This window comes from Trichechus manatus, unplaced genomic scaffold (genome assembly GCF_000243295.1).
Source record: "Trichechus manatus latirostris isolate Lorelei unplaced genomic scaffold, TriManLat1.0 scaffold00110, whole genome shotgun sequence".
In the NCBI taxonomy this organism is placed as follows: domain Eukaryota; kingdom Metazoa; phylum Chordata; class Mammalia; order Sirenia; family Trichechidae; genus Trichechus; species Trichechus manatus.
The window spans coordinates 6,913,659-6,928,422 of record NW_004444046.1 but is presented as its reverse complement, the minus strand read 5'-3'; positions in this window follow the sequence as shown (position 1 = coordinate 6,928,422).

Below are 14,764 nucleotides of genomic sequence, written 5' to 3'. Positions count from 1 at the left end.
TTATAGTACAGGAACATTTTCCATGTAGACAGCCAAGCTAAAATATTTTTTCTGATTATTTTGTCTCTCTCTAAAGAGAGCATATTTTACTCTTAGACTAAAGAATGTGCTTCAGAGCCACATTTTCTGGGATCACAATCATTCCTCATCCTCAATTTACTGCAATCAGATTCTCCTTTCACCACTCGGTGGAAATGGTTTCTGACTCCCAATCAAAGCCTCTCAGAGGTCGAGAGAGGTTCACATACTGGGGCCTTAGCCAAGGGGGAGCAAGACCAGGGGATCTTCCCCTAAAATATTCTTCCAAAGTGTCATCCTTTGATGAAAATGCTTGCTGGACACAATGTGAAAGGAGGAGCCAGTGTGCTCATAATGCTGGAAATAATGCTCAGAGTGTGAGCCATAAGGCAAAAAGGGAGTCAAGGGGGATGGGGGGCTTTTTCATGCACTGATTTCTCCACAGACTAATGGTATGCAACTATCCCTTAGCTCAAGGACATACTTCCAGGCTTGCAGCATCTGATAGTAGAATCTGGATAAACATTGGAGTGTTTATATCCGCCGAGTACTAGATAGATATATTAAAAAAAATAAAGAATAACCCAGCAATTCCACTTCTTGGTATATACCCAAAAGAATTGAAAATAGGAACTCAAACATATACTGCTACACACATGTTCATAGCAGCCCTATTCACAATAGCTAAAAGGTAGAAACAACTCAAATGTTCATCAATGATGAATGGATAAACAAATGGTGGAATGTACATTCAACGGAATATGGTTCAGCCACAAAAAGAAATGAAGTACTGATACGTGCTACAATGTGGATGAACCATGATGACATTATGTTAAGTGAAAGAAGCTAGACATGAGCGGTCACATATTATTTTATGAAAAGGTAAATCCATAGAGGATGAAAATAGATTGATGGTTGTCAGGGTCTGGAAGGAGAGGAGAATGGGGAGTGACTGCTTAATAGGTAAGGGACTTCTTTTTGGGGTGATGAAAATGTTTTGGAAATAGCAGTGGTAGTCACACAACATTGTGAACATACTAAAAGCCACTGAATTGTTCACATTAAAATGACTAATTTACGTGAATTTCATCTCAATAAAAAATATTTTAAAAAGTTAAGGAATAGCAAAACAAGTTACAAAAATTGTGGAATAGTTTATATATTTAGTTAACAAATTAATGCTTATCACACTCACAAATATGTATATGTTATGGGGTATATACAGCCCTGCTTTACTGCACCCACCGACAATCCCTTCTCAAAGCTCTTCTGCCTTGACTTTGGTATCTGATGCTACACGTTCTCCTAGTTCTTTCCCTACCTCTTATTTTTCTTTCCCCATCTCATTCATTAATTCAGCAAACATTTATTGGTTTCCTACTTACCCGTGTCAGGCACTGTACTGGGATGTCAGCAGTGAACAAGACAGACACACTCCTGCCTTCATGGACCAGTTTTCCCAGCCTGGCATCCAAGGTGTATCACATTCCAGCTGGTTCACCTTTTTAGCCTTACCTTCGTTCTGCTGTGCACTCCCCCTGCCCTAAGCTTCTGGAGTAGCAAACTGTACATGGTGCTCTGAGCACACCAGGATGTTTCATGCTTCCACTGCTCTCACTTTCCTCAAGCTTTGTTCAGTTAGTAAAATCCTACTCATGCAACCCTCCTCTGTGAAGCCTTCTCTGACTTGCCCAGATTACAATCCCCTTATTCTGTGCTAGTTTTGTAACTTGCACATATTTCTTTTGCACACATCACATCCTATGTAATTAATTGTGTGCTGTCAGTGGTCTCTCTTGCAACACTGTGAGCTCTCTAAGGGGAGGTGTAAAAAACGGCGTGGGGGCAGTGTCTAACCTCCTCTGACTTCACCAGGGGGAAAGAGAATCAACATCAGCAGCCCAAGGTTTATTCCTATGAGGCAGGGGTCAGACATGCCTCCTCTCTTGGCTATCTGTACCAATTCTGACACCAACCATCCCTCCCACGGCACTCTCTACTTCTCTGCTGTGTTTGATAATTCATTGCAATGGCCACACAAAACTCACAAACCATACTCACATTTATGGGGTTTATTAGGGAAGTTAACAAGTTACAATTCAGGCTGAGAAACACTCAGGATACAGTTCTTCCATCAGGACAGACTTTCCCCAGCTATGCTCACAGGCACGCCTCTCCCAGGCCCTCAGCCTCTGGCCAAATGCACTCAGCTTTCTCTCTCCATGGGCCGGGAAGCCCCATGTGCTGTCTCCTGCTGCCAGGTCTCTGCTGCCGGGTCTCTGCTGCCCTGCCAGGTCTCTGCTGCTGGGTCTACGCCGCCACTTCTCACAGTCTTCAGGGTTACAGCTCACTCTCTGTCTCCTGGGTCCAGGAGCTTCTCAGCACAGGGATCCTGGGTCCAAAGGACATGCTGGCTCCTGGCTGTTCTCCCTTGGTGGTGGTGGGATCTTCTCTCTCCCGCCTCTGGAGTGGCTCATTTCAAGCCCAGTGGGATAGCAAAACTGATCCATCTCTTTAGTAGGCCAAAATTACCCTATCACATAGTCCCGCCCAATCACTTGGGTGGGAGTTACAAGATCATGGCTAGAAAAGCCACACAAAAGTGATCCATCACACCACAGGAGAGGACAGCTCTGTACCTCACAGACCTGAGCACAGAGCCATTATAGCATAGATGGTACATAAATATTGGTGAGTGGAAATGAAAAGTTCACATGTCAATATTTACAATAGTAACCCTTGCATGGTATTTTTAGTTCACTTTATTTCTTTACCTGCTAAAATCCATGAAAAAAAGATTAATGTCTTAGTTTAAAGTCATTAAAGAAATGAAAATGGATTAAACTAGTATACCGTTCAAAAGATTGTTATCATCTATCCATATGACACTGTATATGTTGTGTTTGATTTAAAGAGCAAATTTAAAGTCAGCATTAAAAGTTACAGAAGCCACTGAGGGAAGTGCTATTTATAATTGTTAAGTAAGGTTTGAAGCACTATCAAGATTTGATTATATCTTTTCTTAAGTATTATCCTTTAAAATTATTAAACATATTTTATTATGTAAGAAACACATTCTCAAAGTAATATATTCAAATAGTATAGAAGCATATGAAGTATATGTAAAATTTTCCTTATCTACACCCCACCCAAATGTTCATATCTTCCCCTTAGAAGTAAACATATAAATTTTTTATGTAAGCTTCCAGAAGTTTTCTGTGTGTAAATAAAAGTATATAATATAAATTCTTTCATTACACAAATGGGATGATATCATATTATGTCTATCCTTAGACTTAAAGTTAGTTTCTCAACCCATCCCAAAGCTATTTCATTCCTACACCTAAACTAATCGATTCTTTCTTTCCTGAAGTCAATACTGAAAGCTACATCTATTATCTTAAGATACTTGCATCTTTTTTATCTCTTCTGTGCCTATCTGTCTGTATTCCTAACTTGACCTTGTCCCTCTGGATGCTTTGTAATGTATAGGCTGGTCAAAGATGCAACAGAAATTGTTTTGCCTAAAGTATATAAAACAGCCACTATTTAAAATATCTAAAACATCCAATTTTTTAAATTGTGCTTTAGATGAAGGTTTACAGAGCAAATTAGTTTCTCATTAAACAATACACATATTGTTTTGTGAAATAGGTTGTCAACCCCACGACATGTCAACAACACTCTCGCCTTCTTGACTTGGGTTCCTCATTACCAGCTTTCCTGGTTTAAAAAAAAAAAAAAAAAAATTTTTTTTGTTGTTTACCAGAGGAGTCTTAGCATTGATCTCTAATACACTCATATATTTTAGTTGAACTCCTGCTCCTTCCACTCCAAATTCACACCTACATCTGTGTTATATAATTTTACCTTTTTCCATATTCGAAGTTTTATTCCAAGCTGTGTTTTATTTAATTCCACAAACATTTTACTGAATATATCCTTCTAAACCAGATCATTGACCTTGCCATACCTGGGCTCATAAGTCATTTCCATTTTGTATTTGTTCTATAATTTTTCTTCAGTTTATTTTACATTTATTTAAAAAATATTTGGGCAAGTTTATAATAGTGTGCTAATTTTACCCAGAGTAAATAAATCCTTCTGCTGGGCAACTGAGACAACTCCCCCATCTACAAACCATACTGCCAGAGATTTCACCAATAAAGACTCTCTGCTTAATACTAAGTATTGCCCTCTTCCTGCTGTTTTCTCTTAAAATGTAAATAACCTAAGGAAGTATAACATATTGTAAGTAAACTGTAGTGAGAGCATTTATATGATTTAAAGGAAATTAATATTTCTACTGGAAAAATTCTGAATGGAATAGGAGAACTGGAGTTGAAGTTTTCCCTGATGAACAAGAGAGCATAGAAAAGAGGACATAATGAACAAGTCTTACCTAATTCCTTGTTTTACCCAAGTCTGTCTTGTTTTTAGCTTGTTAAGGTTTTTTTTTTTCAGTGAAGCTACTGTCTTCACTTGGTTTAGGCAACATGAGACAGTGGAAAGAGCATATTCTGGGGTACAAGGGACTATCCTCTCTCTCTTATTCTTTCTTGCAATAAATATTTATTGAGCTCCTACTACATGCCAGACATGGTTCTAGACACTGGGGCTACAATGATAAACAAAACAGACAAGGATCCTTGCTTTTACAGAGCTTACATTACAATGGGGAAGGGATGGACAATAAATAATAAGCACAATAAGTAAATGATATATACGATATTAGCTGGTGATAAGTTATAAGAGAAAAAGAAAAACTAAAACAAGGTAAAAGAGATCAAGAGTCACTGGGCATAAATGGGCAGTTGGCAATGTTAAAACAGGGAGGTCACTGCAGACACATTGAGAAGATGTCTTTCGAGCAAAAGAGGTGAAGAAGTTAACCATGTGGCTATTTAGAGGAAGAACATTCCAGGTAGAGGGAAGACCCAGTGAAAGATCCTAAGATAAGAGTATGTCTGGCTTGTTCAAGGAATAGTAAGCAGATTACTATATTTGGAGTGGAGTGAGCAAGGCTAAGAGCAGTAGAAGATAAGGTTGATGGGGGGAGGGAGGAACGGGAGGCAAGATCATGGAGGGTTCTGTAGGCCCTACCTGAGTGAAATGGGGAGCTATTGCGGGGTTCAGAACAGAGCACATGAATGACCTGATCTGACTTAAGTTTAAAAGGGTCTCTCTGGCTGCTGCTTGGAAATAGAGTGTTCTGGGCAAGAGCAAAAGCAGAGATACCAGTTATGAGACTATTACAGTAATCTGAACACATACAGAAAACAAAAATCCTCACAACTGGACCAATAAACAACATGATAAACAGAGAAAATATTAAAGTTGTCAAGGATTTCATTTTATTTGGATCTATAATCAATGCTCATGGAAGCAGCAATTAAGAAATCAAATGACGCATTGCAGTGGGCAAATCTGCTGTAAAAGATTTCTTTCAAGTGTTAAAAGCAAAGATGTCACTTTGAGGACTAAGGTGCACCTGACTCAAGCCATGGTATTTTCAATCGCCTCATATGCATGCGAAAGCCGGGAAATGAATAGGACAATGAATAAGGAAGACCAAAGAAGAATTGATGTCTTTGAATTATGGAGTTGGCGAAGAATATTGAATATACCATGGGCTGCCAGAAGAATGACCGAATCTGTCTTGGAAGAAGTACAACCAGAGAGTTCCTTAGAAGAGAGGATAGCAAGACTTTATCTCATGTACTTTGGGCATGTTATCAGGAGGGATCAGTCCCTCGAGTAGGACATCATGCTTGGTAAAGTAGAGGGTCAGCAGAAGAGAGGAGGACCCTCAACAAGATGGATTGACACAGCGGTTGCAACAATGGGCTCAAACATAGCAACGATTGTGAGAATGGCACAGGATTGGGCAGTGTTTCGTTCTATTGTACATAGGGTTCTATGAGTCGGAACAGACTTGATGACACCTAACAACAACAGATTACTTTCGCCTTTCCTAACAATTTCATGGAAATTCACTGCCAGTCTAAATTTTTTTTCCCTTTACAAATAACTTATGTTTTCTGTCTGGAAACATGTTAGATTTTCTCTTTATCCTTAGGTAAATAATAACAGAAAACACTTAGAGAGTGCTTATTCTGTGCTAGGAAATACTCAAAGCATTTCACCTATAGTAATACATCTAATCATCCCAGCAACACTTTGAAACTATTACAATTGCTGCCCCTATTTTACAGATGAGAAAACTGAGGAAAAGAGAGGTTAGATAACCTGCCTAAGATCACACAGTAGGGCCAGAATAAATGGGGGGAGGATGGAAGGGGGTGGGGTGGGGGAGAGGGAGGGTAAGGGGGAGGAAGAAGAGAACACAAGTGATCAAATAAAATGTAAAAGCTGTTTTAAAGACACTGTGTTTTATAGAATGTTTGGAATCTGAAAAGAGAAATTGTGTCAAGGATGATGAATTTGCTTAGATACTAGTGCCTCGATATGTTCAGAAAAAGAGAAAACTAATTGAAGAAAATTGTATGGGCCCAATGCAGGGAGACTGCAGTGTGGTAGATCTCATCACATCCCTCCTAAAACTTACTGAGAAGAAAACACGAAATCTATCTGTCATGGATTGAGTTGTGTCCCCCAAAAATATCTGTCAGCTTGGCTGGGTCATGATTCCCAGTATTGTATGATTGTGTTATCTGATGTGATTTCCTTATGTGTTGTAAACTCTACCACTATGATGAGATTATATGTGATCTCCTCATGTGTTATAAATTCTATCACTGTGATGAGGTTATACTGACGAGACTGACGAGATTAGTGTCTTAATGCAATCTCTTTTGAGATATAAAAGAGAGAAGCGAGCAGAGACACAATGGGAACCTCATACGACCAAGAAAGCAGTGCCGGGAGCAGAGCGTGTCCTGTGGACCTGAGGTTCCTACGCAGAGAAGCTCCCAGACCAAAGGAAGATTGATGACACAGACCTTCCTCTAGAGTCAACAGAGAAAGCGTTCCCCTGGAGCTCATGCCCTGAATTTGGACTTGTAGCCTACTGGACTGTGAGAGAATAAATTTCTCTTTGTAAAGCCATCCACTTGTGGTATTTCTGTTGGAGCAACACTAGGTGACTGAGACACTGTCCCTGGCCTATTTGGCCTTGCGCGATTTGGGCCGCTATATACCTCCCCACTGTAAACACATATTTTTCTTTGTTTTTCTTTAAATTTATCACCTTTCCAGATCTTGCCTTCCTGCAGAAGCCACACATCTTTTCTAGTTCCTCTTTTATCCAGAGTAGAAACTACATCAAATAGGAATGGCTGAAGAGCTGGCAATGTTTAACCTGCAGGAGAGGAGACTTTGGTTGGGGGGTGGGTGAAGGAAACCATTGATAGAGACCTCTCCAAATATTTGGAGAGCTAGCAAATGAAAGAAGCCTGTGGCTTAAGAGCAGAGGTTGGATGTGGGGGCGGAGAAGGAGGCATGGGAGAGAGAGCGGGAGATAGCCAGGCACATTCTCCAAAACTATTGCCTTATCTCCAAACGTTTAAAAATCGACTTTATTGAGGCATAGTTTACATATAATAAAAAGTATCTATTTTAAGTATACATTTTCACGAGTTTTGACAAACGTGTACATCCATGTAACTACTTCAATCAAGGTACAGTACATTCATTTCTATCACCCCACACAGTTCCCTCTGCTCCATTGCAGTCACCACTGCCACCCTCAGCCCAAGGCAACCACTAATCTGATTTGGAAGAAGTACAGCCAGAATGCTCCTTAGAAGCAAGGTGATGAGACTTCTTCTCATGCACTTTGCATATATTATCAGGAGGGACCCACCCCTGGAGAAGGACATCATGCTTGGTAAAGTAGATGGTCAGCGAAAAAGAGGAAAACCCTCAAAAAGATGGATTGACACAGTGGTTGCAACAATGGGCTGAAACATAGCAACAATTGTGAGGATGGTGCAGGACTTGGCAGTGTTTTCTTCTGCTGTACATGAGGTCAGAATCAACTTGACGGCACCTAACAACAACAAATTACTTTTGCTTTTTCTAACAATTTCATAGAAATGTAATTATACATTCTGTAACTGGCTTCCTTCGCTCAGCACGATGTTTTTGAGATTCATCATGTATTAGTAATTCATTTCTGTTTATTGCTGAGTAGTAGACCATTGAATAAAACCAAACCAAACCCGCCGTTGAGTTGATTCCAACTGACAACAACCCTACAGGATAGAGCAGAACTGCCCCAGAGGGTTTCCAAGGAGCCGATGGTGGATTCTAACTGCTGGCATTTTGGTTAGCAGCCGAGCTCTTAACCACTGCGCCACCAGGGCCCCGACCATTGAATAGACATACCAAATTTGTTTATTTGTTGATGAACATTTAGGTTTCTCTCAAATTTTTGTCTTGAAGCTGCTATGAACATTGACGTGCAAATGTTTGTTATACATCTGTTTTCATTTCTCTTGAGTAAGGAGTGAAATTGCTAGGTTACATGGTCAGTGCACAATTAACTTTTTAAGAAACTGGCAAATTCTCTGCCAGAATGGGTGTGGCTATTTTGCTGTCCCACCAGCAGTGTATGTATTCCAGTTGTTCCACATCCTCGATAAAAGTTAGAATTGTAAGTCTTTTTAAATTGTAACTTTTCTTGTAGTTAATGTGGTAGTATCTCATTGTGATTTTAATTTGCACTTTCCTGATGACTGATGATGATAAGGAGCCCTGGTGGCACAGTGGTTAAGAGTTCAGCTGCTAACCAAAAGGTTGGCAGTTCGAATCCACCAGCTGCTCCTTAGAAAACTTATGGGGCAGTTCTACTCTGTCATATAGGGTCTCTGTGAGTCAGAATTGTCTTGACAGCAATGGATTTAATGACGGTAAGCATTTTTTTTCATGTGTTTATTTACTATTCATATACTTTTTTTGAGTGAAGTATCTATTCAAATCTTTTGCCCATTTTTCATGATTTGTTTGTCTTTTTATTGAGTTGTAGGCATTTTTATATTATCTGGATAGAAGTCCTTTTTCAGGCTTATGTTTTGCAAATATTTCCTCCAAATCATGACTTGACTTTTTACTTTCCTAATGGTATCTTTTGAAGAGTAAATGTTTTTATTCTTGATGAAATCCGATTTACCAAGTTCTTTCTACTATGGTTCATGCTTTTTGTATCCTATCCAAAAAAAAAATCTTTGCGTAACTAAAAGCACAAATGCTTTTTTCTAGAAGTCTTGTTATTTAACTCTTATACTTAGATCTATGATCCATTTTGAGGTGAGTTTTGAATACGTTGTGAGGTAAAGATTGAGGTTCCTATTTTTTGCATATGAAAATCCAGTTGTTCCACCATCATTTGTTAAAAAGAATATTATTTCATTGTTGAATTACCTTAGTATCTTTGTCTAAAATCAAATGGTCATTTATGTATGGGTTTATTTCTGGACTCTGTAGTCTGTTTCATTGATTTCTATGTCTATCCTTATATCATCACCATAGACTCGGTTAATGTAGCTTTCTATTAAATCTTGAACCCAGGTAGTATGCATCCTCCAACTTTGTTATTTTTTTAAAAAAAAATTATTTTTGCTATTTTGCATTTCCATATGAATTTTATAATCAGTTTGTCAGTTTCTAAAAATAAAAAAGCTTTCTGGAATTTTGATTGGCTTTGATTTGAATCTATAGGTCAGTTTGGGGGATAATTGATGTCTTAACAATATTGAGGAAAAATATTGAACATAGTTAAGGAGCCCTGGTGGTGCAGTGGTTAAGAACTTGGCTACTAACTGGAAGGTTGGAGGTTCGGACCCACCAGTTGCTCTATGGAAGAAAGATGTGGCAGTCTGTTTCCGTAAAGATTACAGCCTTGGAAACCCTATAGGGCAGTTCTACCAGGTCCTATAGGGTTGCTATGAGTTGGGATCGACATGACGGCAGTCGGTTTGGTTTGCTTTTTATTGAACATAGTATATCTTTCCTTTTATGGAAAACTTTCTTAATTTTTCTCAACAACGTTTTGTAATTTTCAGTGTGTTCATCTAGTACTTTTTTTGTTATTTGGTTACAAATATCTCTAAATATTTTATGTATTTGAGGCAGTTGTAAATGGTATTTTAAAATTTCAATTCCTAATTGTTTTGTTGCTAGTATAACAACCGATTTATATATACTTATTTCCTGCAAACTTGCTAAACTCACTTACTAGACCTAGTAATGTTTTTGATTTCTAAGCCTTTTCTATGTAGATGATCATGCAAATAAGTACAGTTTTGTATTTTCTTTCTAATTTGTATGCTTTTTATTTATTTGTTTATTTAATTGTTTTATTTTGCTGATAAGGACCTCTGGTACAATGTTAAGTAGAAGTGAAGGATGTAGAAATTTTGCTTTTTTCCCCAATCTTAGGTGAAAAGCATTCAATCTTTCACTATTGAGTATGATATGAGCTTTAGGTTTTTCGGGTTGTGGAAGTTTCTATCTTTTCTGTAATTTTCTTAGAGTTTTTATCATGAGTGGGTATTGAATTTTGTCAAATGCTTTTTCTACATCTACTGAGATCATCATATGGGTTTTCTTTTTTAGTCGTCTAACATGATTGATTTTCGAATGTTAAACCAAACTTATTGCCACTTCACACCTATATGACAAAAATAAAAAAGACAAAAAATAACAAGCACCATTTGAGAATGTAGAGAAATTGGAACACTCATACATTGCTCAAGGGAATGTAAATTGGTGTAGCCACTTTGAAAAGCAGTTTGGCAGTTCCTCAAGATTTTAAACATAAAATTATAATATAATCCAGCAATTTCACTTCTAGGTGTATATCTAAGAGAATTGACGACATACTTTGATACAAAAATGTATACATGAATATTCATAGAAGCATTAGTCATAATAATCAAAAAGTGGAAACAACTCAAATGTCCATCAACTAATGAATGGATAAACAAAATGTGGTACAATCATATAATGAAATATTATTCAGCTATAAAAAGAATGCACTATTAATATATGCTACAACATAAACAAATCTTGAAAATACTATGCTAAGTGAAAAAAATCAGTCACAAAGGACACAAATTGGATGATTTCCTTAATATGAAATGTCTAGAATGGGCAAATCCATATAGACAGAAAGTAAATTAGTAGTTGCCAGGGGCTAGGGAGAGGAGGGAATGGATAGTAACTACTAATTCAGTATATGCTGTTTCTTTTTAGGGTGATGAAACTGTTTTGGAATTGGATAATGGTGATGGTCACACAATATCGTGAATATACTAAAAACCATTGTGTTGTATGTACCCTTTAAATAGGTGAATTTTATCTCAATTAAAAAAATTAAGTAAATCAACCTAATATTCCTGGAAGTAACATCACTTTATCATAACATTATCATTTTCTATATATTGCTTCATTTGATATGCTAAATTTTTGTTAAGGATTTTTTATGTCCATTGTATGTAGTCTTTCTTTCTGGTAATGTCTTTAATTGGGTTTTAACATCAGGGAGTTCATTTGTGGGAAGGTTTTTAACTACACACTCAGTTTCTTTAATAGACAAAGGCTATCTATTTCTTCTTGAATTAGTTTTGGAAGTTTATATTTTTCTAAGAATTTAACCATTTAACCTAAGCTGTCAAATTTATTAGCTTGAATTGTTCATAATATTCCCTTATTATCATTGTGTTGTCTGAGGGTTCTGTGGAATATTCCCCTTTTCATTCCAGATATTGATCATTTATGTGTTCTTTCCTTCTTTCTTGATCAATCTGCATATAGGTCTATCAATTTCATCGAATCTTTTCAAATTAAGTTTTTGTTATCATTGATTTCCTCTGTTCGATTTCATTGATTTCTGCTCTTAGTTTTATCATTACTTTCCCCTTCTGCTTTCTTTGTACTTAATTACTTCCTTTTCTAGTTTCTTAAAGTAGAAACTTAGATTATTGATTTGAGCATTTAAAGCTATAACTTTCCCTCTGAACCCTACATTAGTTGCCTCCCATAGATTCTGATTTGTTGTGCTTTTTATTTTCATTCTATTCAAAATAAAATCTAATTTTCTTTGTGACTTTTTCTTTGAGTTATTTAGAAGTGTTTTGGGGATTTTCCAGAAATCTTTTTGGTACTGATTTACAGCTTAATTTTGTTGTGATTGAGAATATATACTGTATGTTTTCAATGCTTTTAAATTTATTGGACTTGTTTTAAAAACCAGAATATAGCTTTTCTTTGTGAACATTCTGTGGGTGCTAGAAAAGAATATGTATTCTCTTACTGTTCAAGTAGAGTGTTAAGCTGTTCAAGTTGTTAGTGCTCTCTATTTGCTCTACAAATTACTGAGAAACCAGTATTTAAATCTTCGACTATAATTGTAGATTTTTTTTATTTTTCCCTTCCATCCTATCAATTTTTGCTTCATTTATTTTAAATCTTTGTTTCATGTGCATAAATATTTAGGATTGTTATACCTTCTTGATGAATTGACCCCTTTATCATTATGAAATATGGTTTATTATCCCTGGTAATATTCCTTGTTCTGAATTCCAATTTGTCTGATATAAATAAAGCCATTCTGAAAGCAGAACCAAGATGGTGGACTAGTCAGATACACCAAGCCATCCCTCTGCAACAAAGACCCAAAAAACCAAAATACAACAGATACAGACATCAATCCTGGAACCCTGAATTTTAAATGAAAGGATAAAGTATTGGATTGGAAGCCACTGAGAAGAAGAAACTGATTAAAAATAGTCAACGAGTAGAGATATGGAGTGAAAGGTCCCTGCTGACTGGCATGGCACACTGCAGCCATCTTGAGATAAAGACAAAAGTCTCACACAAAGATCACAGAAAGGCATCTTCGTGGAACCCTTAGTAGAAGATAGAGGAGCAACACATATACACCCAGGGCAAACTAAAGTCCCATTTGCTGGCTGAAGCCCAAAGAAGTGCCCAGACACTCTCACACAGCTGGTCCTGTTACACCACAGCCAAATGACATGGCCCTGCATCCCTCCCTTCCTGCTGGCCCTGTACAGATGCCCTGCAACTGAGTGTCCTGGTCGCATGACCTCCCTACGCGCCGGCCATTCCCTGCTGCATCACAGCTGAGCAACCTGCCTGGCCCATCTGGACAAGGTGATGAGAGCTATCATGCCTACAGATGAGCAAGGAACAAAGCAAGCCCAGCCTACCCACTGAAACACCCAAAACAAAACAAATAAGCAGGAAGGAACAAACATATGATTAATAAACAAAGAAAAATAATACCTGAATGTCTCGGAGACAGCAGACAATATCAAAACATATAAAAAAACAGGACAAGATGACTCCAACAAGTGGCCAAAATAAAGAATCAGTTGACCTTCCAGTAGAAGAAAAGGCAGTGGAACTACCTGATATAGAATTTAAAAGACTAATACTTAGGACTCTCAAAGAGATTAGAAAAGAAAACACAGGAAAAACCAAGGAAAGCACAGACAAAACAAGTGAAAATATAGCCAAAATCAAGGAAAACACAGACAAAGCAATAGAAGAATTCAGGAAAATAATACAAGGACAAAACGTCAAAATAAACAATTAGAAATTATATACAGAAAGAGAAACTAGAAATTCAAAAGATAAACAACAAAATTTCATAAATGGAAAACTCAATAGAGCATTTTAGGAGCAAATCTGAAACAATAGAAGACAGAATTAAATTGAAGACAAATCCAGGGACACCATCTATTTGAGGAAAACTCAGAGAAAAGAATGAAGAAAAATAAAGAAATCCTAAGAACTATGTAGGATACAATCAAGAGCAAAATTTTCCATACCATCAGAGTTTCAGAACAGGAGGAGAAAAAGAAAAACACAGAGAAGATTGTTGAAGATTTGCTGGCAGAAAACTTCCTTAATATCATGAAAGATGAAAAGCTGACCATCCAAGAAGCTCAATGAACCCCCTATAGGACAGATCACAAAAGAAAGTCACCAAGACATATCATAATCATACTTGCCAAAACCAAAGACGAAGAAAAATCCTGAGAGTAGCTCCAGAGAAAAGAACAGTCACTTACAAAGGAGAAACAATAAGACTAAGCTCTGATTACTCAGCAGAAACTATGCAGGCAAGAAGGCAATTGGATAATATGTACAAAACTTTGAAAGAAAAATCTGACAACCAAGAATTACATAAACTGGAAAACTCCTTTCTCAAAAATGATGGCAAAATTAGGACATTTCCAGGAAAACAAAAATTAAGTGAATTTGTAAAAACCAAACCAAACTTACAAGAAATATTAAAAGGAATCCTTTGATTAGAGAACCAACAACATCAGACAACAACCTGAAGCAAGGACAAAGGACAGCATCAGCCAGATACTGACCTACGTAAAGAACTCTCAATAATAAAACAAAACTAAAAGATTTAAAACAAGGAAACAGAGATATCAATCTGTAAATGATGATAACATCAAAACAAAAAAAGGGGAATAAATAGTGTAGGTATAGAACTTTCAAATGAAGATGAAATCAAGGCAATATCAGGTAATAAATGACTGGTTTAAACATAGGAAGATAAGTGCAAATTTCAATGTAATTACAAAGATAATTAACAAAACATACTTATCAAAATAAAAAAAGAGAACATAAAGATTCAACAAACACAAAATCTATAATAATGAAAGAAATGAAAAGAAATTCCACAAACAAAAGGAACTCAGTACAGGAAAGTAAGAGGAACAAAGAAAACATCAGCACC